General features: G+C 48.6%; 1 protein-coding gene across 6 annotated transcripts in view; it reads left to right on the top strand.

The window, feature by feature from the left end:
* The first annotated feature begins 2181 nt into the window (after positions 1 to 2181).
* The window catches only part of Tead1 (TEA domain transcription factor 1), a 232370-nt gene continuing 207929 nt past the window's right edge, over positions 2182 to 26622 (top strand). For 2 of the 6 annotated variants that reach the window (XM_050125916.1, XM_050125915.1), the window contains exon 1: positions 2183 to 2570. The gene's annotated coding sequence lies outside the window, so the exon portion shown is untranslated. Of the gene's footprint in view, positions 2571 to 2968; positions 3101 to 12931; positions 13048 to 26622 lie in introns of those variants that run through there. The other 4 variants (XM_050125913.1, XM_050125911.1, XM_050125908.1 and 1 more) reach the window with 4 other exon arrangements.

Below are 26622 nucleotides of genomic sequence, written 5' to 3'. Positions count from 1 at the left end.
GTACAGTGCATGGAACAGACGGATGGAGAGATGACGGCTGACTTCCTAACTGTGAGCAGGTTCGAGAGTGCCTTTAGCTGTATGAAATCTAACTGTTGTCTCATATAGGTGAGTATAGGCAGTAAAACACAGATACTGTGAACCGATAGAATAAACACGTGTGACGTAGCTGGACGTGGCTTCGAGGTCCTGGGAAGGAGACACCCAGTTAACCAGTCTCCTTCCCACTCTTTTTTCCTCCTCCCCCTTTCCTTCTTTTTCTCTCCCTTCTTCTCCTCCAGACAAGATCTAATTCTTTAGCTCAGGATTTCCTTAGACTTGTGTCAATCCTCCTGCTTCAACCTCCTGATTGCTGGGGTTATAGGCAGTTGCCACTACGCCTGGCTTCAGCTAAACGGACTTTCTCAAAGAAAAGGTTTTTAGTATACATATCAAAGCATGTGTGTGCTGGTGGAAGAAGTTGTAGGAAGTACTGGCCAAGCAGTTACAGCACCAAGGAACAGCTTCGAACATTATCAAGAATGAGAGAACACCAAATCGCCAGGAGCAACTGGAATCTGAAGGGTAACCAGGCTGTCATGGACAAGATAAAAAGTGGCTTCGAAATTTTATCCACTGCTAGACTGGCTCTGCTATCGGACTCTAAAAACCTCTTATTTATGCACATACATGATTTTTTGCCTGTGTGTATACACACCATGTTTGTGCCCGGTGCCTCCAGAACTGTCGTTACAGACCATCGAAAGCCACCATGTGGGTGCTGGGAACAGACCAGTAGCTTGGTCCTCTGCTAGAGCAGCAAGTGCTTTTAACTGCGGAACCATGCCTTCAACTTCTGCCATCAGACTTTATTTTATTTGGTGCTGTTATAGGAGATTATACACCTGCCACAGTTTCAAAGTGAAAATAGCCATGTATTTTCTAATAATCTGTCTAGGTGACTGAGGTTCTTACTGTCAGCCTGTTACATTACTGCGTACAAACCAGAAATCATACACATTTGTACTTGGCTGTGGTGGGCATATATACAGGTGAGAAAATTGTATAGGATTAAACAGCTACACACCGATGTGCACAAGTAGATCTGAAAAATCTGCACGACAATTAATAGCGCGCTTGTGATATAATTGTGGCAGACACGGCATGGGAAGAGCGGAGCAGTGAACAAAGAGTGTCTCTGTAATACTTTTTTTTTTTTACAACGGCATGCGCCTTCAATTCTCTTGACATAAACTTTTAAAAATGCACCAGTGAAAGGTATTTTTGTCTTAAAACACTCATTAGTAAAGCTTGTTTCTAAGCAAATGCGCCTCAGCGAGTCCTACTAGTTTTCCTGAGTTATGCACACTCCGGGAATCCTCCAGCACAAAACAGGCGCCATTAGTTTGTTCTGAAGCCAGAGCTGAAAGAAGGAAGTCCCGGTACGGGAAGGGCGCTCTCCTTTCTGGGAAACTACGGTCTGACTGCAACCAGCCCTAGCTGCCAACAAGTCTGTCCCAGCCACCGTTAACTTTACCCGAGTTTCTGAAGTACTACAGCGTATCCCACTCCAAAACAGAGATCAAACCGTTTATGATTGACCCTCACTTTCTCCATAAAGGGACGGCATGACTTTTATTGCACCCCGGCAAGACTTTTATTATTTATTTTGTTTAACCGGGTGCAGGACTTCTGTAGAGTGCAACTCGCAGCACGAGTGAACTTCACTTCCAGAAAGACAGGACAGGAGGCAAGCGAGAACTCTGCGATGCTCCAACACGTAGTCTGCAAAGCCTAGGATTTGCGCGAGCACCATGAACTTGGGTAAAGCGAAAGGACTAAGGGAGAAGTGGCGGGCTGGAGAAGTCGTCCGCCCGAGCCTCAGTTTCCACAAGAGCAACCTTCCCTCCAGCCCGGGAGCAGCGGTGCCCGCGCGCACCAGGAAGGGGTAAACTGAGGCACAGCAGGCGGAGGCGCGCACACGAGCCTTAGCAGCACCGGGACGCCCGGCCTCACACCGCACAAAGCCTGGAGCGGGCGCCACCGCGCGCCGCCCTCGCCCCTGTGGGTGCCAAGCCCCGCCCCGCGCTCCCCGCCCCACACACATGACGTCACCGCGGCGGCAGGCCCCGCCCCACCCGGCCCCGGCGGCATGACGTCACCGAGGCCCCACCCCTCCGGAGCGAGTTCGGTCCTGGCGTTCATTTCATTCCTGTCCTCATTCCGCACATTCTTCGCATCGCTCGCGCCGCTCCGCGCCGCCCGAGCCGAGCCGAGCCTCCGCGGCCCCGCCGCCCGCCGCGGGCGCCCCCCAGCACTTCGCACACTCGCTTCCAGCCCGCGGGAAGTCCGCGCGCCGGGGCCCGGGCCCGGGGCGGCCGCGGCGGGGCGCAGGCCATGCGCTGACCCCCCAGCGCGCAGCGTCGCCCGAGCGCGGGCAGCTGCCCCGGCGCGCCCTGCCAGTCCCGGGAGCCGGCGAGGCCGGCTTGGGGCGGCCCGGTGCGGGAGCACCGCGGGGAGTACCGGCTGGAGCAGCTCAGGGGCGGCGGCCCAGCGTCCCGAAGTTTGCCGCGCCAGCTCGGGCGGCCGAGGTAAGTTGCGCGCGGGGCGGACGCGGGGGCGCGGGCTGCCTAGGCGTCACCGCAATCGGTGCTTTGTGTGCGGCTCCCGGGGCTCTCGGAGGGGAGCGACCGCTCCGCCCTGCAAGTTGGGCCGCAGCCCTGCGCGGCAACAGGCGGCCCCGCTCCTCTCTTCTGCGCGCTCCTCTCTCCCGCGTTCTTCTCTCCCGCGCTCCTCGCTCCTTGTCCGGGAAGCGCCGAGTTCCGCGCGATCGCGGGTGGGGAGAGCGTCCGGTGCGCAGCCTAGAGCCTGCAGCTCGGCGACTCCCCCGGCGCCCGGCCCCTTCGGGGTCCGCGCCGACCCGGGCTCCTCCTCCCCGTAGATGAAAGAGGGCTCTTTCGCCTTGCCGCCTCTCCAGCGCTGCTGCCGCCGCCGCCGCCGCTCCAGTGCACATTCAAGTGGAAAATTTTCAGGAGTCAGCAGAAACATTGTGTCCAAAAAAGACTGAGTCGCAGTTACCACCAAACCTGGGAGCCGACTCTCCCTGGAAAACTTCCCCTCGGTAGGAAATACTGGGGGATTTGTTTGTTTATTGGAGGAGGAACGATCCCCAGGAGGGCAAAAAAATCTGGGGACACTTTTAGCCTTTGTTCGCGGCAGCAGCACTTGTTTTCAAAGTCCAGAGGCCCGTTTGAAAGAAAGTTCAACTTCTAGGAGTTTTTCTTTTTTTAAAATTTATTTCTTAAAAAAAAATCAAAGCTACATTCTAAGAAGTCGAAAACAATGAGGGGTCCACACTTATCTTCTTCCCACGAAAATAAAACCCAGACCACAGTTTTCCTCTCTTTTTAATCGTCTTTCTTTTTAAAGATTTATTTAAAGTTGAATGGTGTCACCCGTATAAAAATATTTATGAAACAATGAAATACCAGCCACCAGCGTTTCTCAGGAGGCTTGTTAAGTTCTTAGAAGCTGTCTGTGATTTACAGAAATGCAAATTGATCTCAGTCCGCGCTGGAAACTTACGGACAGATATTCCAGGAATCGGGAGCGTAGAAAGGCCGGGTTTTAAAATAGCACATTTGAAAGGAGCCGAGGCCCTTGGGGCAAAAAGGTCTGTAAATACGATCAGATTTCAAAATAGTGAAAAGGAAAATATTTCAATTCCTACAGATAATGCAAAGTAACAGAACTCAGTCTCCTCCCCGCCTTGTGGCCTGGATTCGTTCTGGAAGTTTAGGTGGTCTGGTGGCATCGGGTGTGCTAAGTACCTGCAGGTGGTTCCCCGGGTGGACAGATCCTTCTCGTTAGGGAGACGCGAACTACCGGGAGCCAAGGGGTGGCTTGTCTGTGCAAGCCTGAGCTCTCGGGTGGGGGCTAGTCTGCCTTGAGACTGGGGCTGGGAATAGTCCTCAGGCTGCACAGACTGTGCCAGGGGCTTCCGCCTTTCAGCCCAGTCTGCGCTTTTTTGTGAATAGCAGGATCTTTGGGCCCAGGCACATCTGAATGCTTATAAGGGTCAGACTTAGATCCAACTTTGGTAAGAACCTTGCCTCTTTAGAAGGAAACAGTAGAGCCAGTTACAGCGCGGCTCCGGAAAGACAAACGCGTTTACTTGAACCTTTGTCGATAGCAGGGTTTTGAATTGTTGGTGATTTTAGGGGAAAGGCGTACTTTTCTAATCTCCGTGTTTCCATAAATGGTCACAAGATATTTTTGTGTAGTATTTCTTTGGATGTGTAACTGTGCTGGACTCTCAGGTTTCAGGTTTTCAACAGTTTACAATTCTTTTATTTGTTGTTGGTCTAAAAAATGAACTGATAAGCTGTCTCCGTTACTGGGTCTTGCTGATGTCCTCAGTAAAACCATTTTATTTTCACTTTAATGGCAAGTATTGTTTAAACTGCAGACTTAGGGAAATATTAGAATACTTTTCATTTTTTTTTAAACAAGTTGAAACAAAGCCAGAGAAACACTTTGCCTTTACAAAAGAGTTAAAAAAAAAAGAGGGGGGGGGGAGCTAGAATCTTTGTGTGAGTTCCTCCTTCCTAGATTTCTTTATAGACTCTGGGCACACTCTGGGATTATTGGAAGTTTTGTACAAGCAAAGGCCAGGACTTATGTATATAGTTAGTGACCTTTAATCTGAAGCTGGAAAACATCCTAGCATAGTCTGACCCAGGCTGCAGAAACTCTGAATGAGTAAGTCTCGCTTGTTCTGTGGTACAGTGTGTGCTTCCCTACCACTGTGAAAGGGTGGGAGTGGGCTTTCAAGGGTCACCTGGTGGGGAGTCAGCTTCCTGCCCCTCCTGCTTTCTCTCCCCCGCCCATTTGCTGTATACAGCTGGAATTAGATGTTCACATATACACTTTGGGTTCTGCGTCTTCTGATTAGAGAAAGCAGAAAACTAAGAAAAAAAATGAGTTCATTAGTCCATAACCAGTGTTGATTTTAGTTGGTTCTGATATACTCCGACGGAGATGTAAGAAGGCGTATCTTCATGGGACTGTCTGGAAAGGAATATCCTTATAGTCACTGGTCCAGACTGCATTTGGCATCATACTGTCTGTGGACAAGTCTATAACAAGAGCAGTTGAGAGACCGGAGACCCCAAGCATGAGACAAGCCATTAGCAGCGTTAGGGAGTTGCCTGCTTTGGAAATGGATAGATCCCCTCCGCCCCTAATCCAGGGCGATTTTATGAGAAGAGCCTGGACATCTGTAGGATTGTTTTTCTCTTTAATCTCATGTGTTACGGGTTAATTGTGAGCATAATTCTACTGCTCACAAATGGAAATTGTGATGGTGTCTTATCACCACAGAGGTTGGCGCAGATAACTGTGTATGATCCGGCGGGCCTAAAAATAATGACCCTAGCCACGCAGAAAAATTAGGGCTCTCACTTCGAAGCTACCATTTTTGGTGCTTGATTCTGTTTTCCAGCAAAGGGAGTATGAAAGCAGAAAAAAAGTATACATATGTATTTCTGAGTTAGAGCTGTGCTGAATCTGTTGAGTGATAAAACTTTGAGTAGAGTCTGACCTCCCCAACCCCCAGAGGTTTAAGAAATACGGACTAAAGCTAGTGTTCACCCAGTTTTCTTCCCTAAGCTGCAAGAAGACATCGTTTTTGTTAATCAAGGCAGGCCCAGCTTCTCTTTCAGAATTCGGTGCCTGGAATTGTAGGCTGCTTGTGCACTACATCTGAACTCAGCACGAAAAATACATTGTTGCTCGCCCTCATTGGTTAACATAGGCTGTGCTTGGCTGTTTGGGCATTGGTGATGGCTGCCACCATGTTTTGTAGCTTTCTGTTGCCTTTTCTTAGTCGGAGAGGCTTTAGGTCATCCTATTTTGAAGTTGGCACCTAAGTCATGTTGTATCGATATGCTTTGTTTCATATTCATCAGGTACAGGATCAAATTGGGTCTGTCCTTAGCGGCGTCTCAGGCCTGGGCTTTTGGATAGACACTAATCTAGACCCCGTTGTGTGGCAGCTGTTGTGCCTCTCTGAACAGGGAAGCCATGCTTCTGGCTTCCAGGACATAGTGTGTGTGTAACTGGAATATTTTGGTTCTCTGTTTTTTGGACGGTTTTTGTTTAGTTTCAAAGCTGTGAACCTAGTTGCCAGTCCTTCGAGGCTCTTTTTTATGGGCTTCCTTAGTGCTGTCCCATGTTTGAACTTGAGGTTGAAATGTGATCATTTCTTCAGAAATCTTCAGTCTTTGCAGTGGGGCGGAGTAGAGAATTTTGAAATGTGTATTTTTTTCCCTTGGTCCAAGTGAATGGTAAGTCTTGGTTTTGCAGGGCAGGGATTGGGTCAGTGTTTCCCATGGGGTGGGCTTCTCTCAGATACCAAGGTCCCATTTTGTTCACTTATGCAGTTGGGTGTCTCAGGGTGGTGTACACACACCCACCCACACACACACACACACACCTCTCTTCTGATTGGATAATGGGGATGGCTCTTCAGAGAAGCTGTCTTTTCAGTTTCGTGGCAGCCCTGCACCCCCCCACACCCCTATTTCAAGCCGATATTTGTTATGTTATCCTGGTGCTTTCCATATTCACTCCAGTTTTCAAGGCTCCGTCCTGTGATTTCGCTTTTTTTTTTCTCATTCTGAAGCTGATCCCATGGGACTTTCAGCCTACTGTATAGTAGAGTATGATCCGGAACTCATGATCCTCCTGCTTCTTCTGTGCAGATTCTGGATTACAGGCTGGGTGTGTTTATAGCCTTGCTTGGGATCAGACCCCGGGCCTCATGCATGATAGGGAACCCCTGTAACAAGTGAGCCTTATTGTCAACCCTGTATTAACTATTTTTAATTGGGAAAGACGGTGTTGGAAAATGAGCTTAGACTTAAATGTGGACTAATTCACTGATGAAGAGATTTAGCATCCGCCTCTGCAGGGGGACGTTCTGGGGACTCACAGGATCTGGCGGGTTTAGATGCACATGCAAAAGATGACCAGCTCTGAGGTCTGAGAGTACACGGCAGCGCTGATGGGTCCTGAAAAACTGCTGCTGATGGCGGGAAATGCTAATTATGTGAGACCGCACTGAACTTGTATTCTCTGGAATGAACTTTAAAAAAAATACATCACTGTGCTGCCTTTTAAAAAAATATAGGCACAGCGTTCTAATTATCATAATTCAGTTCAGCTTCGCTCTTGGATGGAGTTCAAGTGCAATCTCAATTTAACTTGAAAGGTTTTTGTTTTTTTTTTTTAAATCTGAGAATGTTTCAGAAAATTCGAGAAGTTCATCCAAGACTGTTGTCCACTTAGGTGTGGGGATGGCGGTGGGCAGAGAAAACCAGTATTCACTTTGTAGTAGTTCTGCTGTGGGTGTTGAGGGGGAGCTGGCTGCCTCCATTTTTGCTTTCAGTCACCTCAGGGACTGTCACCTGATGCTCCAGCTGCAGCGTTCTCACTGCAAACCAGTGTCTTTTCTCTAATAGATAGTCAATTAGATAGATGAATATTTTATGATCTTCTGCAAAGACAGGAAAATCTCTAGGAAAATAGGAAGACACATGAATTCGTTTGACAAAAGACCCGGTCAATCTTTCATGCCAAGCCTTTGGAAGGCAGTACCTGTTTGCCTTCACACCATGACTTCCTGATGGCTTTGACAGCATCCATCCCAGGGCCCCACAGCCTACAATTTTTCTATGACCTTGTTATCTTTTTCAAGGAAAATGGAAGAAAGGACAACTTAGATGCCCTGAATCCTGTTGCCGAAGTGCAGAGAACCTGCAAACACCAAATGACTTCATTTGCTCTGGCTCTGAAGAACTGAATTCACTTCCATAGTGGTAGAATAAAAGGAGCTAAGCGTTTTAAATAGCCACTCCCAGAGGCTTGCCTGGCCCAAGTGTTTTTTTGAGAAAAGGGCATTGTCTGCTCCTGCGCTAGCTGGGAGCCTGCCTGCTCACCCTCCCCCCACCAGCCATGTTCCAGTTCTGAAGTTGACATCTGCTTTTCTTGTTCACCTGCTCTGTCCCCACTCACAAGTGCATACGCAGCGCACACACGTGCGTTCTGCAGGTAGCCCTGGTGTCTGACATGAAGTGTGTGTGGTATGTGTTTCAAGTCCCCACTAGGGGAAACACAAAGCTAATGGCACAAAATGAAATGTAAACACCATAGCAGCCGACATGCCTCTGCTGCTGGGCTCCTGTCCCACAACGGTGCTTTCTGGGCAGGCGAGCCTATTGTTGTGGCAGCAACAGGCAGCAGAAGTTGGGGCACCATATGGCCCATGAGGGCCTCAGATAAGCTGTCTAGTGAGTCAGCTTATCAATAGCACTTTGATACGCCTCATTTTCAGATCACCCATCACCCGGCCGGGGTATGCTTGGGTCTCATTCCAAAACCATTGTGAGCCCATGTTTCCATTGGAAGGATCTCGTTCAGTCCTTTACCCCCGCCTCCTCATCTCGAAGCTTCCTGGAGACAATGGTGGTGAAAGTCAGCTCCCATCAGCTAAAGGGACTCTGGTGCTGCCCTAAAGTCCTCAGGTGTTGCCATCGATAGACTGGCAGCGAGCATCAGTACTCCTTTCATATTGGCGGAGCCCAGAGGTCCCCTAATTCAGAGCTGGCTTTTGTTTTAAGTACTGAGGAGATAACATTGCTGCTGTTTCTAGTCTGATAAGAGGGTTCTGCTAGATATCCAGAAAACCTCCGTAATTTTCTTTCACCTTCATCACGAAGTGCAAAAATGATTGACATGTGTGTCTGGAAGGGCCGCCTGTGATTTGGAGGCAGGAAATGACTGCTTTTCATACCCAGGAATTGTTAAGAAATGCTTCTAGAATTTCACTCAGGTGTCCAGTAAAAGCTGAATCTGAGTCAGAATCACTCTATTGCTGAGCGGCTGGAGCTGCAGGGCCTCGTGCACACGCTGGATGGTTTAGGACACTTGGCCATGCACATGACCACTGGTTTATCAGCTCCTGGGCAGATGTTTTTTCCTCAGTTACACATGCCTGGGAAGCCAGGGTGAGACCCTTTCCGCATCACCGCCACCTGTATGGGTACACCCACCCTTGAGACTCCTCTCCCATTTTCACATTTTGCCATTTGTGTTTGTAACTAAGGGCATGAAGACCTGTTTAGTGGCTGATTCAGGGTTCTTCCTTCTTCACGCCCAGGTCAGCCTCTAATCCTGCCTATGCCATTAACACCAGCACAGAGATTGAAGGGCTCTCCTTGCTCTCTGATTCTAAACCTCTCTGAAGATGGGAGGGGACCATGTTCTATTTGTTTCTCTTTTTATCCTCTGATCGAGTCAGGGTGAGTGATTTCTCAGTTATCTGTGAGGCTGCCTGTGTCTAGGAATTCAGAGGAATCTTCACGGAACTAAAAAAGTGTGCACAAACCTTTTTAAAGCTGTTTATTAGTATAGATTGTGTGTGTGCCATCTTATTGGCCCACATTTTTGTACAAAAGAAGCAATGAAACAACCTGGACCATCCTCTCTTGTGTCTGCCACCACCAACTCCCTGGAGAGCCCTGTAGTTGTTTGCAGATGCGATTCCCAGGGCTGCAAGAGCAGATTTCTGCTCTGACTGCTGAGGTTCTGCTGTTTGAGCAGGGAAGACTCTAGAGCCCCTCCTGCACGGTGGAGCACCGAGGGGTCAGGAGAGTAAGAGCCCAACAGCAGTCTGAATCAGACTCACAGGAACCACGATGCTCAGCTTCCTGTCCTCATGCTTCCTCTGCATTCATCTCGGACACTTGGGCATTCTCCTGATCTTTGTAAAGCTGCTGTTTGCCCCTGTGCCTTTGAACAGTGACAGCAACTTGGTGATCAGAAAAAGGCACCCAGCGAGCAGTCTCTAGGCCCTTCCAAGACAGACATGCACAGAGAGGTTGTGACAAGTCAGTGGGGAAGGTAGGTGTATCGAATTTCCTGAGTTCTAAAGGGCAAATGTTTATTATTTTCACTTTTGTGGTGCTAAACATCACACACTTACACACACACACACACACACTTCCACTAAGTTACACCCCCAGCCCAGGAGGTGTTTTTACTCTTTATTTTTCTCTCCTCTATCTCAGATTGGCCTAGACTCACTCTGTAACCTGAGGATGACTTTGAACTGGATACTGTCCTGTATCCATTTCCTGAGTGATGGGATAATGGGCTTGTGTCACCTGGTTTGTGTGGTGCCGGCAACGGAACCCCAGACTTCCTGCAGACAGGCAGGCCCTCTACCAACTGAGCCTTGCATCTCCAGTGTTTTGGTGCTTGGGTGTGTGGGAATGGGAGAATAGTGGCAAACCTGATCTCCCATATGACTACAGATACTCTTCAGAGCCTGGAGACTGCGTGCAGTCAGTGTGATTGCTGTGAGACAAGCCACAGAGGCAGTAGTGAGCACACCTAAGAAGGTCACGTAGCTCAGGGTGAGATTGTGTGGGAAAGTGTGGACCTCGTGCTGCGCCGTCTTGGCTGCTATGACCTTGAGGAGATTATTTTCTGACCTTGGGTTTTGGTATCTTCATTTAGAAGTTTCCTTCTCTTATCCCCTCCCTTTTTTTGTAGGTCAGGATTTTCCCCTACCTACCCCTCATCCCCCACAGGGTTTCTCTGTATAGTCTTGACTGCCCTGGAACTAGCTCTGTAGACCAGCTGGACTTGAACTCAGAGATCCGCCTGCCTCTTCCTCCCAAGTGCTGGGATTAAAGGTGTGTGCCACCACCGCCCTGCATGGCAGGGTCTTTTTATATAGCCCAGTTTGGCCTGGAATTCATGATCCTTCTGTCTCAGCCTCTGGAAAGCTTACGGTTACAAACCAGTACCACCGTGACTGGTGTCTGTCTGCCTGCCTGTCTGTAAATCTAAGCCACACTGCATTGTACAGTGGGCTCTCAGTGCAGACCAGACTTTTTAGGGATGACCTGGGGGTCAGCCTACAGGGTAGCTTTGGAGAATAGCCAAGGCTGAGGTGGTTCCTCAGAAAACCAGGATCTCATCCAGGCAAGGCTGAAGCAGCCCTGCACCTCTACCCTCATACCCAGGAACCACTCTCCCCTGTGCAGTGAGTGGAGGGACCCCTCAGTAAATACATAACAGTTGAAGTTCCCTTTGCCAAGTGGTAATAAAGAATTAAATGAAAATTCTTCATAAATAGGTAATTTATATTTTTCTGAAAGAAGCCTTTTTGAGGCTTCCATCCTGATTCTGAGCTTGGCGTCTTCAAGTTCTTTTCTTTGCTTAATGTTGTCAGAAGGGGCCTTTTCAAGGGAGATAGCGCTAAGGGCTTGGACCTGCCTGGAATCCCCTGGGGTTCTGAGAGCACCTTGGGTGGCAGGGAGCGACACTGGTCACGCCTAACTACATTGTCCTCTTTGTAATTTTAGTTTTTCAGACAGGGTTTCACTAGTATAGCTGTGGCTGATCTGGAACTCACGATGTAGACCAGGCTAGCCTCAAAGTCACAAACTCTGCCTCCCCACATCTGATCCTCTTGAAACTACTCAAGGTAGGCTGCCTTCTGGTTCCTGGAAGATGGGCTGAAGCATTGGAGTGATGGTTCCACACTGCAGAGTGGCTGCTGCTCTTAGCTCCCTGGCCCTGTGCTCCCAGATTGCAGACTGCCCTGTTGGTCTCTGTTTCAGGAGGCTTCCCTTTTCTCTGGGCTTCATGTACATTTCACATGGTAATTCGGGTCCTGTGGGAGCTGGGCACAGCCTTTTTCTCTCATTACTTGCTATTTGCATATTCAGGAGGACAGGGTGTTTATTAGCGTAAGTGAACGTCTAATTCAAGGTATCCTGGACAAGTGAGCCGACTCCTTGGAAGTCAGATTGCCTGTTGTTTTTTCCTTCTTTTGAATTCTTTCACAATTTCACGTGGGTAGTTTCTTTTTTTTTTCTTTTCTTTTTTTTTTTTTGGTCAGCTGCTTCTAACTGGTCCTGCTCTGCTCAGATTCTCAGTACACTTCAGGGTGTGTCATTGACCCTGAGTTTTTTAAGGCCACTCTGGCTGAACAGTCTGAGCAGTTAAAGCTCGCTCTGTGGGAGCCTGAGCCAGGGACCACCTGCTTTTTATCGGCCTCCTTTCCTTATCTCCTGGGAAGCCATGCGTGGAAGGGTGTGCTACTCCGTCAGTTTCCCAGTCTGAAAACGTTGAAACTGGAAATGTTTGAGGGTGGAGGGTGGTGGTGCCGGACAGCAGCTTTTGCAGACGGGCAGACTGATTGGGCAGCAAGACTTCAAGCTCGACACTGTCTCCGCCCCAGCAGCTCTCCAGAAAGCTAGTGTGCTGTGTACTTTCAGAGGTTAACTTTTACAATGTGTGAGCTGTGTCTTCAAAGTCGTGGGCCCAGGATCCGGTCACTGAACTGACTGGCGTCTGTGGTACCCCCTGCCACGTCTCATGAATTTTGTAGTGGTTCAAGCGATTAATAATATTTAGACCTAATGAAAGGAGCTTATATCGGTTTGCTGGGTTTAGTGAGGGGACAGGAAGAACCAGAGAGGTTCCTTAAAGGGACCCACAGGGGTATTCCCAGTGAAGCATATTGGGTGGAGTCTAGTCCAGTGGTAGAGCCCTGACCCAGTATGTACAAGAACCTGGCTTCATTGTAGCATAACCTGAGCCCTGTGGGTCAGACGCAGGCAGATCTCTGTGGATTCAAGGCTAGCCAGAGCTATGTGAGACTTCATCTACAAAGCATGGGAAATCTTTCACCTCCTGTGTGCTAGTAATGTTGCTGGCCCCTGAATGACGGATGCTCTTTGTAGTTACTGATTACATTTATTTACATATTTATGTATGTATTTGAGGGTCTTATGTAGCCAAGGTTAGCATTAGACTTTTTCACCCGTATAGCTTCTGACCCTCCTCCTGCTTCCCCCTAGAGTGCTGAGATCTAACCCAGGGAATTGTGCTTACTGGGCAAGCAAGCCCTCCACCAACTGCTCTGAAACTTGAAGGCATCTAATGAAATGACATCATGAAGGATCAAGTAGATAAAGTCACCTCTGGAAGGTACACGGGCTACTTGCCCATCATGTCCAGTATGTAAATTGATGTAAGGCAGGGAGGGAGGAGCCTACGACATTTTTAATTGACAGCCCATTTTTCAGCCTCTGCTCTGCCTCTGAGGTCTGAACATCACGGGGCCTTTCCCAGCCTTTCCCACCCTCGCGTCCTTCAGTCACACCCTGATTGTCTTCCTCAGCACTGTGGCCACTGTTTATAGCTTCTGACGCTTCTGCTCAGTGTGGCTTGCCTTGGCACCCTGTCTTACTCTCAGAACGCCCCAGTTCATAACATGTGGTGTATGGCATTTCTAATAAGGGATTGTCCGATTCCGTGTTTATTCGGCAGAAAGGAGAGTGTCTGGGCAGGAGGCCTGTGTGGCCTTTGGTGTTTAGCTTTGTGGTCTTGTGGATAAAGGAGCAAAGGTCCTTAGACTTCCAGTGCCTCCCTCGCTCTTTAGGAAGACTGCGCTGGTGTCCCTCTCCTTCCTACTGGTGAGGAAAAAAAGTTAGTATGTATCACTCCATCCTAGCGGGTCTTTTTTGATTGTTTTTAAGACAGGGTCTCACTGTGTAGTTTGACTGGCCCGGATGAAACTCTCCGTAGATCAGACTGGCCCTGAACTCACAGAGATGCACCTGCCTCTGCTTCCCCAAGTGTTGGGATTAAAGGCCAGGCCTTATCCAGCTGTGCTGTCTCAGTTACGTTATTCAGTTAAGTGTCTTTGAGATGCCAGGAGACTGGAGCCTCTGGGTTTGGTGTGTGAGCCCCGGTAGCGTGTCTTCATTGAGGCAGCTGACAGAGAGATGGGCATTGACGGTATACTCTAGGAGTCTGGGGCTTGTTCCCTTTGCTGGGCTGGAAAGCCTCTACTATCGTTTCTCCTGTGGCCTCAGCACGTGCTAGGGATGTGGCTCCAGAGGAGCCAGGCAAGATCTCTGCCATGCCACGGAGTCATACCCGCAGCCAACCAAAGGGCTTTAGATCTAGGGTGACGTTGGGATGCCTACCCCTGGAGCTGCTTGGGGTACCCGAGATGAGTCCTGGAGTCAAGTCCATACTGCCCCTTTAAAGCCAGTTCACCCCCTTGACCTTTTTAGTTGTGGTAATTCCTGGGCTTCCCAGCAGGAATTTGAGCAGGTAGGGGAGGAGTTCTTAAATACCATCCATTTAAATGTAAAAGCTCTGTTTGTAGTTGAGGCCCGTGGAGAAGCTCCGAGAGGTTTAGTAAGCTTCCTTAGGTCACACAGCCAGTTCTTAGATATGCATGCTAACGAAGGATTTAGGATTAATTTACCTGTCAGGTTTTATTGTGGAATTTGAATGAGTTAAGATAGGCTGAGGTGGAAACAAAGAGACTTCTCTGTTAATGATTTTGCCTTGGAAAGGGGGCGGTGAACAATACTTTATCTCTGGCGGTTCTACTTTCTCTATCTTGAGTATAAACGGCGCTGAGATCTTAAAGCAGTTGGGTGTGGCACAAGGGAGCTTTCCATTTGTCTGGCAGGGGAAGAGCAAAGGTCAGCTCTGGCTTTTGGCTTTAGTCAGTGAGGACCTGAGACTGGCCATTGGAAGTGGAAGTGGGGGGGGTGGGGAGGTGGGTGGGAGGGGGGGTGGATCTGTCTGCTGCCTGTGGTTTGTGGCGGTGGGGGGGGAGGAGCAGGTATGGCTGGGGAGCTGAGGACTTCTCAGCCCTGTCTGGAAGTCAGAATAAGTTAGCCCCCTCAGTCCCCTGAAGTCTTCTTTATGCAAATGATCCTGCTACGCCAGTACTTGCCGCCCCAGGTGACTTTGATTTCATTCCTTGATGGATTCCACCCTCCCCCTTTTCTACCAGGTCCTCAAGGGCTTCGCCGAGATGGAAGTTTGTGATGGGGTTGGGAATAGGATGGTATTTGGAATAGGATGGTATTTGTCTTTGACACCTTGGTTGCAGAGAGAGAGAGAGAGAGAGAGAGAGAGAGAGAGAGAGAGAGAGAGAGAGAGAGAGNNNNGAGAGAGAGAGAGAGAGAGAGAGAGAGAGAGAGAGAGAGAGAGAGAGAGAGGAAAGGTTGCAGCTGAGAGAGAGAGAGAGAGAGAGAGAGAGAGAGAGAGAGAGAGAGAAAAGTTTGCAGCTGTTTTCTCCCTAGGTGGTGGTTGGGGTCATTTAGGGTCCCTGGTTGCAAGCTGTAGGTTCTTGTCTTTTCCTCCATTACCGCCCCCACCCCTCTCCAGTACCTTTTTAGATGCTTCAGTTGGGATCTTTGGTGTGACCGGTTCACTGTTGTACTAGGTGCGAATTGACCTAGCAGAGTGGCTTTGCAGGCCCAGCTAGTTCCAGGCCCTTTCTGCGAGTGACAGCAGGACCCATGCCCGGCACAGTTCCATCCCCTGAAAAGTGGGGAAGGAAATAGTGTTCGTGGGTGTGAAGCCTATAAGAACACAGCCAGCCCTCTGGAAGCTTCCCTGGGTATCCCTCCAACCTTGTGGACCCCCCCCCCCCCCCCCCGCGTGTGCCCCATCCAGCTAGATGGAGCCTCTGTCCGGTTTGCCTCCTTTGGGGGAAGGGTAGGTTTCAGGCTTCTCAGCTCTCCTCTTTGCTGGACTTCCTGCTCTTGCCCCACCCCCATACCCTTTCTTCTTCCTTCTCTGCCTCTTTCCCCCTTTTTAGACAATTGTGTTGCTGTTTGTATAGACTAGCCTCAAGTTTACATCCTCTTCCTCCATCTCCTGAAATCTGGGATTGCAGATTGCACACACACACACACACACACACTCATGGAGACACACCCATGGAGATACACACACCACACTCTTCTCACCAAAAATGGCCATGGGGAAAACATCTCTCCCTCCTCCTACTGTACTGGAGTTCTTGGCATAGAGATCACAGCACTCAAAAAGTGTTTTTGCAAAGACAACTAACTCATCCCGATTTTCATCAGCCGCTGCACTGGAGAGTTTGGCTTCCCTCATCTGACTAATGTTTGACCCCAGCAGCCTTCTTGATCCTCAGGAAGGCTGTTGCTTACCTGTGGCACGGACATGGTCATGGGCTTCTGGCTTATTTCAAGGATTGGCATGGTGCCTCCTACACAATGTGATTGTCATTAGGACTGTGGTCACCATCACCCTGGAGCTGAGTGCTGCCCTTCCCCTCTGCTGTCAGACTTTCCTGTTTCTATTCTGCTTTAGATTTGCCGACTTTATGTCATGAGAAAGTGCAGCCCAGCACAGGGCCGGGAGCCCTCCAAGAGCCATTTGCACTCAGCAGCTGCCTCTCTTTGCCCCTCTCCTCCCACCCTGTCTTGAAGCACTTCTGGATGCCATACTGGTTCATCTCTTAAAGTCTCAATGTGTGTTCATACAGTGATTGATGGGGTGGGGTGGGTGGGGCTGGAGAGATGGCTGTGAAGTTAAGAGTGCTTGCTTGTGCTCTCTGCAGAGGACTGGGGTTCTGTCCCCAGTACCCCTTTCTGGCTTGTAATTCCAGTTCTAGGGGATCCTATGCCCTCTTCTGGCCTCTGCAGGCACCTGCACTCAGGTACGTACCCCCCCCCCCCAAAAAAAAAACCAAAAACCAGGCACAGACACTTGCACACACACAGGCACATTTAAAAAGCCATCTTAAACCCCACCAATCATAGTATCACAATCCTGCTGGCACCTTAATAATTGCTTAGCATCGCTACTCAGAGCTCCGTGATTGCCTCATAAATGTTTTCTCCAGTTCAGTTGTTCAAATCAGGGTCCAAGCAAGACTGACAGGTTAGGCTTGGTTGCTATTTCTTAAAACTCTCTAGGTTGGGGAGATGCCTGGGTGGGTAAAGTGCTTGCCACACAAGCACCAGGACCTGAGTTCTGCTCGCTAGAAGCTGCATACGGTCAGTCAGAGGACGCAGCACCAGTGTCTGTAAAGCCAGCCTTCTTCCCACAGCGATGTGAGAGGTGGAAACAGCTAGCCTGGAGCACACTGGTGAGCAAAGCCCCTGCTTCAGACAAGGGAGAAGGTAAGGATCTTCCAGCCCTTGGACTCCCTCCATGACACACGCGTGCTTGTACTTACACGTAAACTCTGTGTGTATGTGTGCATGTGTGGTAGAGAGGAGGAAGGGGGGAGGGCAGGCGGGAGGGCATCACAGTGTTTTTCTCATTGTTGGTTCCATCTGGATTTTGCAGCTGAACCACACAGCACAGTTTTTCATGCTCTCAGCTCCCTGCTGTATTCCAGTAACTGAGTGTAGGCCTAGAAGCTCTTGAACCTCGAGTTTGATCTGTTTCCTATTGGTTTAATTTTTTTTTTTTAAATGTGTGCCTGTGCGTGCCTGCATGTACCCGGTATGTGTATGTGAGTGCTGGTGCCTGAGGGAGGCCGGAGGCCATGGATCTTTTGGGGCTGGAGTTACAGGTGGTTGTGGGATGTCCATTGTGAGCAGGATTGCTAATGCTCTATCCAGCCTCCAGTTATTTAAATTATTTGTGACATGCACAAAATGTCTGCTGTGTCTCACAATGAGAACATGATTGGTTATGTTTGCTGCCTCTCTCTGGTGTTTGATGAAGTATTTGCAAATGGATACTCAATATCCCTACTCCATAGCCCCCCCCCTTTTTTTTTTTTTTTTTTTTTTTGGTTTTTCGAGACAGGGTTTCTCTGTGGCTTTGGAGCCTGTCCTGGCACTAGCTCTGTAGACCAGGCTGGCCTCGAACTCCCAGAGATCCGCCTGCCTCTGCCTCCCGAGTGCTGGGATTAAAGGCGTGCGCCACCATCGCCTGGCCATAGCCCATATTTCAGTTACTTTTCCTTTCTTAGAATACTATTACAAAGATACTTTGCCAACTGTTTGTTTAACTTTGCCTTCCAGTTTGTTAAAAGGAGAGTGGTGTCCCCACCAACTCCATGCCTTACTTAGGCAAGTGTCTACCTGTCTGCTACACTCCGCCATTTGTTGTTGTTTTGTGATTTTTTTTTTTCTGGTCATAGATTTTAGTTTCCAGATGTGTTTGGAGCCCTTCTTGTTCCTCATCCATGCTCATTGCTGGTCAGCAGTGGTGTCTTTCATTGTCTCCCATATCTTTTGGACCCTGTACTTCCTCGGTGCAGTTTCCCTCCTGTAGGAAGTATTTTGATGTCACACTCTGTTTCAGCCAGGTCTCTGAGATGCTGTGCTCCAGTTCAGAAGTAGACCCCACTTACAGTATCTACTCCTTGATTCATTTTAAAGAATATTCTGTGTACATTCCCTTGCCTGGTTCCTTTGGGTCTCATTTGCTGCTTCCACATGTCTGCTGGCTCCCTTGTCTTTCCTTAAGAAAAACTCTGGTCAGGTGCAATGGCATATGCTTATAATCCTAGCACCTGGAAGACTGAGGCAGGAGGATAGCCATGATACCTGCCTGGGTTTATAGTAAAACCCCAGCTCCATCAAACACACCCCAAATTGAAGACAAACCTGTGCTTTTGCTGTGGTTCCTGGTTTGTTACCTTCCCCATATTTCCCTGTTAGGTGTCTCACCGCCTGTCCAAGCACAGGAGCATGCCTGGCAATTGGGTCCTGTATACTGCAGACTTTGTTTAAAGAGTCTGCTGGGGCCATTGGCATACATGTGTTCAGTACATACTGAACTAAGTCCTCTGTTGAAAGTGTTTAAAAGTAGAATATATTTAATGTTTTAGTCGCTTAAAGAATCGATTACAAATTTATTATTTCTATAGGTTAAAAAAAAGTTGACTTTGTAGTTCCTGGCAGATCTCTGGAGTGCAGCAATTGCTTTACCCTCAGGGGATGTGTGCCCTATATGTCAAAAATGAGTGTTTTTCGTCTAACAAGCCTGCTACTGAATTTATTTTTAGTTATTCCTGCCTCTGCTTCTTGGAAATTCATGCCCATGTTGGTACATCACTTAGGCAGCAAAAAGAGGTGGGTTGTGGGGAGAAGGCTCATTTTTAAAAATACCAGCCGTCCTCGCTTTAGAAGTTCAGTTGGCGTTTGGGCTTTCAGCTTAAGCGGATACTTTCTTGTTTTGTTGGCAAAACAAAGCCCTGCGCAGTGCAGCACAGCCTAGAAACAGTTTGAGTGAGGAATTCCAAATGACGGTTGTCCTGACTCCCCTGAGCTGACCCCCTGGCCTGCGGAATCACGGTACACATTATTGTTCCCCACACCGCCCCTGTGCACTGAGTGCAACATTGTGGGGTTAGTCTCCACTTCGCTCCATGTGTGCCCGAAAACAGTGCAGAATCTTGTAATTCACAAGGCAGGCCTCTGAGCCTAGAGGAAGACTGACTTCACAAAGAGGATTTTCCCGTTCTCCCCAGCACAGTGGAAGCTTCAGGAGGCAGTGCTAAAAGCTGTCAGAGAGAACTCTGGCTGGGAGCATCTGATATCAGTAAATCTGATGGAGGAGCCCCGCTGACTAGCGCCTGCCAGCCCCCTAGTCAATTCTCTGTGCTCCTGCTCCCCTTCCCCCATCCCAGCCCGTACTCTTGTTTTCCTTTCGTCCCTGCCCCTTTACCTCCCTGCCACCCAACTTGTATTTAAATCTGTAAGCGCCTGTGAAGACCACTCTTGAAACTTGAACTGTGCCTCTTGTCCTGTGTTGGCGTTGGGGGAGGGGACTCCAGGATCCACGGGTTATTGGGCATGGAGCTGAGACACCCCCTCCCCCCCATTTCTCTGTGATGAATAAACTCATGGAGATCTTTACGAAGCATCCAGAAGTGTCAGGTCCCCCGCACTGTAACGAACAACATTATGGTTGATCCTTTGACAGTTCCATACATCTGTAATGTATTTTGATCATACATACCCTCCTTTTTTTATTTATTTAGATTAGGGATACTTGCATGAGTGCAGGAGGCGGGGTGCTGTTCTTTTGCAGAATGTTGCTCCTAAGTTCTGGACTGTGTGTTTGCTTGTGTGTGTGTGTGCATGGGTGTGTATATGTGTACCTCTCTGTGTGCACATATGTGCCTGTGCATGTGTGCAGAAGGGAAAGTGAAGTCTGTTCAGCACGAGTGGGGATAAAATTGGCGATCTTTCTGCATGCCCAGAGAAGTCTTTGTTACCCATTGCTCATTGGGCAGCTAGTCTCCAGGTCTCTCTCTGTTCCACCCAGCCATGTGCTTCTGCTCATCTTGGGTTTATGGAGTCTCAACCCCACATGGGCCCGAATTAAAATATTGCTGTGCTAAATCTATTTTTACACCTAGAGGAATGATATCTGAAAATAACCCTATCCCACCTGTTACCCCCTTTGGGGAAGTTGGGCTGTTGTCAAGGCACACCCCATGGATTAAACTCTGGTCACCGTTTGCCATGTGATGTCCTTCACTTTCCCTGTCTCTGCCTAAGGAACAGTAATCTGGTGTCCTGTTTATTTTGCCCTGAGTAGTCATTTGCACTGTAAGAATGGAGTGTGCCTTCAGGTTGGTTTTGAAGTTCCCCAGTTTTAGGGTCAGAAACATATTAAAGGCAGTATCTTATCCATGAATCATGGGATGAGTCAGTTCCTGAAACCACTACAAGCCTCATAGTTCTTGGCTACAAGTAAAAGCAGGAAATCCAGGCTTCAACGACTTCCTTTCTCAGTCCCAGCCCGGGCTGTAGTGGTGGGGAGGTTCCGCTGCCTGCATGGGTGTCTGAGGAACAAAGGCTCCCAAGTCAGTTTGCTGAAACTGTTCATAATTTGTGGTCTCACTCTGAATCTCAGGCTGTATTGGCACTCCTTGATTTGCTGTAGAGCCTTGCACGGCACAGGCTGAGTCCCTAGAATTGCTGCTGCACACTCAAGACACATGGTGCCAGGGAGTCGTCAGACCTGGGCGCAGAGTTCTTTTGTTTATTCCCCTTGTGTGGAGAGAGAGACTGATGAACACAGACAAACACATAGACACAGAACAGAGGAGAGGGAGCGAGACAACACTCTCCCTACGCACGAGCAGACACAGATATACAGACAGCCTCTCTGTCTCTCTGTCTCTGTCTCTCTCACACACCACACACGTGTTCTGGGGCAAAGTGGGGGAGGGGAGAGGGAGGGAGGTGGAGTTGGGTAGGCCCACAGCCTTTTTGCCTAAACGCTGGCCCGTGTCCTGATTTTTCCTCCAGTCCACTTCCTAAATGCACGATCTTTTGTGTGTTGTTTTCCTTTTGCAGAGGTCCAGCCAGTCTTCCATTTGTTTCTGGCTAAACCAAACTGTTTTTGTGAACTATCTTGAAGGAGTTAGGGAGAGACATGAAGTGGTTGTCCCTGGGCGAGCGCCTGGGCACTGCTGCTGCTGCGACTTGCATTTCTTTTTCTTTCTCTGCAGCTTCCCTCCGCACAGCCAGTGTGGGTGCCAGGCAGGGACTCACTGTGGCTTTGTGTGTTAGCGTGCTAGGACTTTCTCCAACTTCGGCAAGCCTTGGAACGAAGAGCTTGCCTTTTTCATCTTTCTCCTCTGATAATTGGTGTTGGTTGCAGATTTTGATTAAAAAAAAAAAAAGGGCCTGCAGGAGAGCCCTCTGTCTCCCTGCTAAAGGTTTTTATGGAGTAGTCTGTCCTTGGAAATTCTGATTGGATTCTAAAATTAGTGTGGGTCAGCAGGCCAGTGAAAGCCACTGGGAAAGGGAAAAAAGCCCGAGACGCCGAGCATCTCTGGACGTCTTTAAGTGGGGACTCTTTCCAGCTCATCCCCAGCAGCCACTCTGGAAGACCAGATGCTCTTTCCGTCCTTAGAAAGAATCAAATAAAAAAAATGCAGAAGTTTGCCTGGATTTTTATTTTATTTTATTTTTGGTGCTGAGGACCGGAACCCAGGACTTCCAGTTTAGCACACAGCCTGGCAGAGGGCCACTTTATGTGTATCTCATTTGTGTTTTGGGTGTATAGGTAATTTTTGTTCAGAGTGAAGGACTCCGATGGGCGTTGTGAACGACGGGCTTATTTGATCTTAGAGGTTCCAGAGAACAGCCTGGCACGTGACCCCCCCACTTCATGTGGAAACCATTAAGAAAATCTGACTAACCCCCTCAGGTTGCTTGGGTATTAAACTGAGCTCTAATCTGAACTGAGATCCAGTCTGTTGTTGTTACTACTATTGTTTGGGCACTGACCAAAAAAAAAAAAAAAAAAAATGCCCTTCTTTTTATGTAGATTCATGGCTGATGTTAGAGACCAAATCTTTGTATTGCTTACTGTCTGTAGACCTAGTTTTTCAGTGGACCAGGAATTGATTCATTAATTAAAATCAATTTAAATGGATCTGTAAGCCTCCTGTAACAGATTATCTTATTAGCCACCTCACAGAGCAGCAGTGATCTGTGAGGAATGTGTTTGTTTCTTTAGGTGCCGTAGACTCAGAAGATGGACTGTGAAAAGCCTTGTGGTGTTTGTCAGGACGGGGGCCCTGACCTTTAACCTCTTCTCCAAACATCTTCCTATCGCAGGAAATTATTCTTGATACTGCTCTGAAGTGTTCCAGCTTTGTGTGTGTGTCTTGTATGCAAAGCATACATTACGTTATTTTTTTTTTTGTGTGTGTGATCTTACATATTTTCTGGTGTGTTTTGTCCGTTCTGTGTCATGTGTGCCATATATCTGCCATGCATTCATGTGTGAGGTTTTGTGTGTCATGTTTGTTTTGCACTGTGTGTGTCCGTGTGTCCGTCCTTGTCCGAAAGCTTCTAGGACCTTTGGGTGTATTAGCCAGAATCAGCTTCTCTCTAGGCAAGATTCCTTTGAGAATCTTCTATCTAAAGAGACAAAGAGGAACCAGAAACAGATTTCCCATTTGATAAGAAATGGTCCCTCACCAGCGTGCAAGCTAAAAAGGTATCTACCGGTCATTTGAGGCTTTGGCGGTAGAGTTGCGCTCCTCGGGCAGATGATAAACTGTCAGGATTGAAGCCCTTGCAGGCAGGGTCGGAGCTTCCTTCAGCTGCTGTCAGTCATGCTGCTGTTTTCTGCAGCCACACCTGACAGGTAGGTGCTTCCAATAAAAGACCAACTTTCTACCTTTCCTCTGATGTTGGGATCAAAGCGGTCTCCTGACCCAGGCTCCCTTCACTCTGCTCTTGAGGCTTAAGGGAGGGTCTCCAGCTTCTTTGATGCTCAGACAGTGGTGCTCATGCAGATGCTACCTGGTGTGTTCAGAGAAGCAAGGGTGAAGCTGTGTGGCCAAGGGGCAAACACAGTGTGCGTGCAGAGGGCCAGAAAGACCTTGGGAATGGCATTTCCTGGAGAGATTTCAGGTGTCTGGTAGACCTGTTGCCTCACAGTGATCCTGTATCCTCTCCCTACCCCTTAGGTGAACCTTGGTGGGGTCTGCTAATGGAAGTCAAAGGCTGTCTGGTCAATAGGCTTGTGAGGAAATCTGTGGAGTGCTTTGGAAAGGCAGCTCCGTCAGACAGTTTTTCCTGGAAGCAGCTCTGCCATTCCTTGTTCTCCACTTGACATGAGTGACATCATTGAAGTCCCCCGATTATTTCCATATCTACAAAGGGGATTCGAACCTGCACCGATGTCCACTGCCAGTCTCCTGCCTCCCCTTTGCTTGTCCACCCTGAGGGTCGGTGCAGTGCAGAGTGTGGTTCCAGAGCCTGTGGCAGGTGAGGAGTTCCCCAGCTGGCCTGGGGGCACCGCAGAGTTCTGGTTAGCTGAGCAACTGGTGAAGAGGCAAACCAGGTGTGTCATTAGACCTGAGTCCTGCCCTTACTGCGCTCCATCTCTGAGCAATATGGAAGAAATGTTCTAGAAGCCTTTGGCAAGTGCTTGCCTGTGACCAATTGTATAAATATGCGGTGCACAAGCCGAGGCTCTGTGTGAGTCTCAGATTCACTGAGTTTGCCTCCATGAGGCTTCCACAGCCACACCCTTTCAAGGAGACCAGTAAGGTCTAGATGAGCAAAAGAGGAAAGTGGAAATAAGGCGGGGGTGGGGGAGGACCCTCCTAGGCACACAGACCTCACTCTGGAGGCAGAGGCAGGTGGATCAGCCTGGTCTATTAGTGAGTTCCAGGCCAGCCAGGGCTACACAGTGGGAGACTAAAACCTTTAATATAATGGAGCAAAAATTATTTTTCCACTCCCTTATTCATCCATTCATTCATTTTCTTGTGTTGGAGATTGAACTTCAGGGCCTTGTTCATGCCAAATGTGTTTTCTTCCCTTGCACACATGCACACACACACACAAGCTCGCACACAGGCAGGCAGGCAGGCAGGCAGGCAGGCAGGCAGGCAGGGAAGACACCTCCACCCCCACCCATCCCTAAAAAAATTTTCAGAAGAAAATTTAAAAAAAAAACTAATATAGCTGGGTAGTGGTGGGTGGTGCCCGCCTTTAATCCCACCACACAAGGAGGCAGGCAGGTGGAGTATGTAGTCAGCAGACATAAATTCACCACACACACACTTTTGTTGGTGTCTTACAAATTTAAATTGTTTAGGTTTGATTTGACATTGTGCTTTATCTGCTCTGTTCATAACTTTTAGTTTCACACTTAAAAGTGGAAATATGAGATAGTTTGAGTGTGGAGAGGGGAGGCTGTAGGAAGTTAGGGGGCAGGGGTGTGGAGAGGGGAGGCTGTAGGAAGTTAGGGGTTTAGGGGTGTGTGGAGATGGGGAGGCTGTAGGAAGTTACTGGAGCAGGGACGTGAGGCTCAGGCTGCTGTCTTTCTAGCTACTGCCCATTTAGTGCAAGCACAGCTGAGGCTTACATAGTGCTTTGCACCACTTAGAATTTTTTCCCCCTTGCTTGCTTTTTTTTTGGTAGCTTAATTTGTTCCTCATAGCAGCTAGGCATTTTTTTTTTAATATCTTTAGTCATTCTTTTTTTTTTTATATTTATTTATTTATTATGTATACAATATTCTGTCTGTGTGTATGCGTGCAGACCAGAAGAGGGCACCAGACCTCATTACAGATGGTTGTGAGCCACCATGTGGTTGCTGNCCTCATTACAGATGGTTGTGAGCCACCATGTGGTTGCTGGGAATTGAACTCAGAACCTTTGGAAGAGCAAGCAATGCTCTTAACCACTGAGCCATCTCTCCAGCCCCGCAGCTAGGCATTTTTATCTTTGTGTGTGTGTGTGTGCGCGCGCGTGCGCGTGTGTGTGTGTGTCTGTGCGTGTGCACGTCTACCTGTGCGCACATGTGTGTGTGTTTGTGCATGCGTGCACATGGACTCCAGAGGTTAACACTGGGCATCTTCTTCAATCACCCTCCATCTTATCTTTTGAGGCAGGGCCTCTCAGGAAGTCCGGAACCTGGATTTGGCTAGTCTGGCTTGCCAGGGAACTCCAGTGAATTGCTCTTTTCTACTTTCCCAATGCTGGGGTCATAAGTGTAGGCTGCTGTCCCACACCTGACTTTGTTATGTAGGTGCTAGGACTCACACTCAGGACTTCATGCTTGTTTGTATGGTAGTTACTTTGCCCACTGGACTGTTTCTCTGCTCCCCTTGCTTGATGTTTGTGAGAAAGTGAGACGCCAGGCCGAGGGTGAGGAAGACCTGGGCCTTTGCATGCCTTTGTCAGCTTCTGATGTGGGGAAATCGACCCGGGGTGGGAGGGTGGGGTTCGGGACTTGTAGGGATGAAGACACAGGAATCAGATAGGTCTGTGTAGTCCTCAAAAGCATAAAGAGCTGGGACAGGCTCAGATGATTTCTGCTGTTTTCACAACAGACCCAACGGGGTAGGGACAGGACATTGTTTCGACTGTTCACACCGGATTTTCTAAGAATCTCTAGGAGTGAAACCTGGAAGCTTGAGCAGTCGGAAGCTAGGTTATTGTGTGGCCTGCTTAATTCTGGCCCTGTGCATTTTATTATCTGGGTACCTGGCATAGAGTTTAGCTGCTTGACTTGTCACTTCGGTTAGAAATGTAGAATCAGATACTACCTGACTGTCGAGTTCAGGTCTTTTGGAAGCATGATTGCGTCTCCCTGAGATTGCAGATGGTTGGGGTATGTGTGTTCAAATTTAAGAGCCGCGCTGTCTAGAAAGTACTCCAGGGATGCTAGGGAGGGAGAGCAGGGGGATAATGCACGGCTCTTTCCGAATGTGCTGTTTCCTTGTGGGACTTATCCTTGAGCAAACTGTTATGAGTCAGGTTATCATTTCTTCTTGGGTCTCTGTGTAGACTTAGACTCTCCTACTTCCACATGGGCAGATGTCCTTTACATAAAATATGACACCAGAATGTGCTTTACATAGTGGGATATGTGTAGAATATCTTTGTATTCTACAAGGAGTGAGGCTGGGATCTAGACCTGATGATGGCTGGCCTCCCGTAGAGGTGACATCTTCTCCCCCATTGACTTCCCTTATGCGATTCTGTGCCAAATTCAATATATTCTATTGTTGTTAGTTAATTACTGTAGCGCTGCAATACATTTACTTAGTGTATGTGTGTGGGCAAATGCTTGCCATGGTGTGTGCGTGTGCATGTGTATAGGTCAGAGGATGACCTGTGGAAGTCTCTTTCCTTCTGTGAGTCTTGGGGTTGAACTCAGGTTGTCAGGTTTGGCAGTAGACTTTTTAACCACTGAGCTACCTGGGCGGCACTGATTTTAACATCTAACAGCTACTCATTTCTTTTTTTAAAATACTTTTTT

Source organism: Alexandromys fortis, unplaced genomic scaffold (genome assembly GCF_014885135.2).
Source record: "Alexandromys fortis isolate MF-2015 unplaced genomic scaffold, M_Fortis_MF-2015_v1.1 scaffold_250, whole genome shotgun sequence".
NCBI lineage: Eukaryota > Metazoa > Chordata > Mammalia > Rodentia > Cricetidae > Alexandromys > Alexandromys fortis.
This window is presented reverse-complemented; position numbering and strand designations above follow the sequence as displayed.